The sequence below is a fragment of the Callospermophilus lateralis genome, chromosome 2, assembly GCF_048772815.1.
Source record: "Callospermophilus lateralis isolate mCalLat2 chromosome 2, mCalLat2.hap1, whole genome shotgun sequence".
NCBI lineage: Eukaryota > Metazoa > Chordata > Mammalia > Rodentia > Sciuridae > Callospermophilus > Callospermophilus lateralis.
Window position 1 is genome coordinate 29,191,822 of NC_135306.1, and position 5,311 is coordinate 29,197,132.

General features: G+C 30.6%; 1 non-coding gene across 1 annotated transcript; it reads right to left on the reverse strand.

The window, feature by feature from the left end:
- Window positions 1-2,325: 2,325 nt before the first annotated feature.
- On the reverse strand, window positions 2,326-2,398 carry Trnav-cac (transfer RNA valine (anticodon CAC)). Its single transcript has one exon. It is a non-coding gene; the product is annotated as a tRNA-Val (tRNA).
- Window positions 2,399-5,311: the final 2,913 nt, after the last annotated feature.

The window sequence follows — 5,311 nt, forward strand, 5'->3', positions numbered from 1 at the left end:
TAATCCATGGGTGATTAATTCTCCTAAAGGGATTATGGACCCAAGAACAAAAGATTAAACTAGAAAATAATCTTAAAAGAACTCTTTATGTTTCTGAACATAAGATAATTTATGATCAACATGTGTTGTGAAAACTTGTATGGCCTATAATTGAAAAAAAATGAAAAACACATGTATAAAATAAAGGTTCAAATTAAAATGGCACATCCACTTCAGAGAATATCAGCCATTAAATGCTGTTTATGAAACATTTATATTAACATAAATAATGATTATTATAAAATATGTTTGCTATATACATATTTTTAAAGTACACATAATTTAAAAAATGTAAAATATACATGCTGTCAGGAGCATGAATGAATCATTGTGAATATGTGAGTGAATCACATATAATAGGGAACCAGAACCTGTATAAAAGAATCAAGACTTAATTTGAAGTTCTCTGATTTGGCTTGGATTTTCTGCCCTGTTATAAAGCCTACACCTCTGTTCTCTCTCATAAAGGTGTCACCAGAGCCCTGAGAGTCCCAGCTCTTTTATTCTTCAGAGTAGAGCACAAGGTCCAATAAAATAAACCTTTTAGGAAAATTTCACAAATTTACAATATCATTGAGAATTACCATACAAAGTTAAAGGTCAATGACAATGAAGCTTCCTTACACATATCGTTTCACCACTTGCAAATTGTCTTCACATACACCAACCCATGTGCTCCTCACAACAACTGTAAGGGGGAAGAGGAGAATTCTGAGCCTTGGGGAAGTTATGTAACTTCTGCAAAATCTGAAAAGCCTGCCCAGAAATTCTTTAGTCCTTACACCTTACCTCATAACACCATCCGGAGGACAGAACGGCTTAACTCATCATTTTTTCATTCCTGTGGATAAACTCTGCAGAGAATCTGAAAACTGCTTTCTTCCCTATCAGCATTCCCTATGAGGATTTGTTTTCTGAGAAGTCTGATTTAACAACTGCAGTCCTCAGCGACTATGGACATGGGAATTCACTGAAAGATGAAAGTTAACCCTTGGAGAACTCATTTTAAAATACTTATCTCTTAAGGTTCCACCTTTCTTCCTCTTTACTTTTGATTTAGTATTGAAAAATAAGAAAGGAATGAAGCTTTTGATGTAATTTCACTTTCCTGTCTGTAAGCACAATGTAGAAATTCATTATTCACAAATAACATGACTTTCTACATTAGATTAACGGAAGCTCATTTTCTTTCCTTTTCACTCATTTTCAAAGTAGGTAAAATATTTTTCTATTGTTCTTTCTTTGAAAAATTCCAGTTGATGTGATCCTGAATTGATTTTTTTTTTTTTTTTTGTTGGAATTCTGCTGAAGGGCTGAGTTGTTCAGATCCACATTTGCTTTGTGCTCCATAATATAGAATTATACATCATGACCACGGAGGCCAGGCTCTAATACCTGGGAGATTCAGAAGCTCACTGCTGCTCTCAGTATCATCCCTAAAAACAAGGGAAGGCTCAGCGCAGAATCACCAGAGAAATGTGATCAATGTTGAGGGACTCTGACTTCCTGCAAAGGTGTCCTGAACCCTCCTAAAGACTCAATCCACTGCCATGAACTCACTAGTTGGTATTTTGATCCTGAGGCCACCTACCATACCCAGATAGGAAGTCAGTGAGATTTCACTAGAAGCCCTAGGTTTTACTCAAAAGCCTGCCCTATGGAAAAATGACCTTTTAATCTTTTTAGAGAGTTCCATCTTAGGGTTTTCTGTGTGCCAATATTATTGATCTAAAATAGTTGGAAAGGAATAAGAAACACATTCAAACTGTAAGCTTTCCCTACTATTTTCTAATATTGATAAATACTGATTTATATCTCTAGATCAGAACAAGACCAATTCCAATATATCTTCCAAAACTGGATTAGGATTTTATTACAGACTCCTATATCTCCCTTTCATGAAATATACCAACTTCAACTCTATGCATTTATTTATTTATTTATTTTATTTTGGTACCAGGATTGAATCCTGGGGTGATGCACAAAAACCCCAGTCCTTTTTATTTTTTAGTTTGAGACAGTGTCTAAGTTTTTTAAGGGCTCACTAAATTGCTGAGGCTGGCCTTGAGCTTTGTATTCTCTTACCTCAGCCTTCCGAGTCACTGGGATTACAGGCATGCTCCCACTGCAGGACTTCTATGCATTTTCTAAATTGCATTATGCCATAAATTTAAAGTATGACCTATAGATTTATTTGTTACCAGTGATAGCTCCTCAACTATTTGTCTGAGGTGATATCGTTATGGAAATTTAAAGTAAGCATTTAGAAGTTTGTTTTGTTTTGTTTGGTGGTGCTGGGGATTGAACCCAGGGCCATTTGCTTGTGAGGCAAGAAGTCTACCAACTGAGCTATATCCCCAGTCCTAGAAATTTTTGTAACAAATTTTCATTTCCATAAAATTCAAGCTCCAAATTGGGTTTAGATGTTTGTTGTTTAACTTCTTTGGTATACTGCATGTCAAGTCAGCTGCTTAGAAATGCTTAGTGGGATCATCTTCCAGTCTGAAATATTTTAAGATTAATCTGTTGTTTGTATCCTAAAGGTGCAATAAAAACTCAGAAAACAAAAGTATTTTTATAGCTTGTCTTTACAATTTAATTTTAGTAAAGAATTTAAAAGAAAAAGCAATTATAATTTATCAATATTAATTAAATTAGAAATGTTAAATTTCTATAATTTATATTATTTATTTGAACCTTAATTTTTATCTGAAATTATGAATTTTGGGAAAGGAAAGCCATACCTTTTCTGAATGTGGCAGTAATATCAAAACAATGACAATGGAAGTAATTTTAAATCAATAAATATCAAAAGTATTTGTAATAGTTTACAGAAGTACAATTCCTCACTAAGTTTGATTTTGTAATCAAGGGTGAAGTATAAAATGTTAAAAAAAAAACAGTGTCCTTTTTAAATAGTAGTATATGTTAAAACAATGAAACCATCAAAACATAAAGCAACATTCACCAAAAATATAAATAAATAAGTTTAAACCCAAAAACTTTTCCAAAAAAATATCTTATTATAAAACTCTGACAAAAGCAGAAAAGCAGTTCATTACTTTTTATAGAGCATTAATAATGTAAAGACTTCTTATAAAGTAGAATTGAGATTGCTAAAGCTAATTTAAAAAATGCATATGCTACTGTGGAAAGAATAAGGAAAATCTACATTAATGTTTTGTTTGAAAATATTGAATGGATCTGTGACAGCATAATTGAATATATTGATAAACTGAATAATTGAACAACAAACTCATAGAACAAAATTAACAATGTATTTTTCATTGAACTTGATGATTAGACAAACATTGAGAATATATCTTGTAATTTTTTGAAATGCATCATTTGATAATTATATAAAGAAAATTTTCTCTTTTTTGAGCTTGTTTGCTGACAAAAAAAACAACCTTGAGATCTACAAAAATATGAAGAATTATATTAATACCCATCTAGCTTGGTGTTGTAAGTTTTTGGGTGACAGATAATGACAAAAATATGCTGAGGACAAAAATGACAAAAATATGTTATTAAACAAATTGGCAACAATTTTGAAAAAATGATGACTTAATATTGACCATTTGCTAAAAGTTTTCACCAAACATTTAATGGAATTGACACAACATGAACAGCATTGTAAAAGAAATTCATGGATACAGAATGTATTTCTTTCACAAAAAAATAATTAAAATTTAGTTATAATAAGCTAACTTGGTGATAAGTAAAAATTCTGAAACAGATAACTATCCTCATTTTAGAAAAAAATAAAGGAAAATCTTAGCATACAGAAATTAGTTTAAAAATTTCTTTTTCATTTTGTAGACATTTCACAGACATATTACTTACAAATTATATTTTGCTATGATTATAGAACAATCAAAATATATTCATGAAACATTCCTTATATTGTTATACTTCAATGAACACAATTTATATAGTTTTTTCATTTTATTATGATATGCCTAACTTATTGAAATTCATTTTATAACTTAAATCTAACAATAATAAAATACCAGTGCATATATTTTGAATGTCTTCTCATTAAATTATTCTTCAGGTAACACATTTTTATCACAGTTGATAAAAATATGTTAAAAACAGATTTTAAATAAAGTATAAACCACTTCATCAAAGAGAGTTTGAGAAGCACTAAATTTAGGATATTCCAGAGGACAGAGGCAACACTTGTGTTAATTAGCATGTATACGTGCATGTGTTTGCTCTTCTTCGGATAATGTCTCTCATGCTTAATTAAGACCTAGGCATGTAGTAGAACTCAATACATATTTATTGATTCAATGAATAAACACTTTAATAAATCTATCAACAAAAAAACTAAAAACAGAGTGATTAGGCAACAGGAAGAACTTGTAATGATTTTTCCTTCAAATCTTGAGATCACAAAGGTCTGACTGATATCAACAGAGGTCAACTGAGGGTGTTACCATTCAACATCTAAAGAAAGACAATAAAAGGCCATTCTCAGAGAATTTACACCTATAACTGAGCCCAGGACTGACTTCAAATTCATGTTCTTCGTTCTTCTAAGGTGTTTCAACTACAGTATGGATATTTTTAGGTTCATATGACTTTTGCTGTAGGACTAAAACTTAGATTCATTTAGTACAATTTATCTGATTAAAGCAGTTTGAACACAGGTAAATTATATAATGAAAAAATAGTTATTTCAAAATGTCCATAAAGTCAGAAAGTATAGAAAAAAAAATCAACAACTCAGGGCTCCTATTTAACAGACATTATATTTCACCAACACAAACAACAGCAACAAAAATATCAGGACAGTTTTAAAAGTTTAGCAGATAGTTAAATGTGAGGATTTAGTTTAGAACTGTTCACATTTTGATCTAGCTGTTTTAGACATGTGCTAAGAAGTAACCTGTGGAACATTCCCAGGTGATTTCTAATGCACAATTTTTTCCCTTTCAAAACCAGTAAGATAACATTTTACCCAGAAATATGCACAATAAAAAAGAAATGTATGAAAGCAGAATTTAAAAAAAAAAAAACAAGTATTGCCATACAACAAACTAAGGACTTTGTAGATATTGGTGTCCTTTATCACAAAAATTAAAACTCTGAGAAAATATGGTATCCCACATATGTCTTACTAAAAATTATGTGTAAAAAACTTAACCGATTTAGATAAAATACATGTCAAATCACTTCAGTGGATTAATCCTTTGTAGAGTTAAATTGTATATTTCAGATAGGATTAGAATTCTAAATAAAAAATTATCTCTTTTTCCAAAAG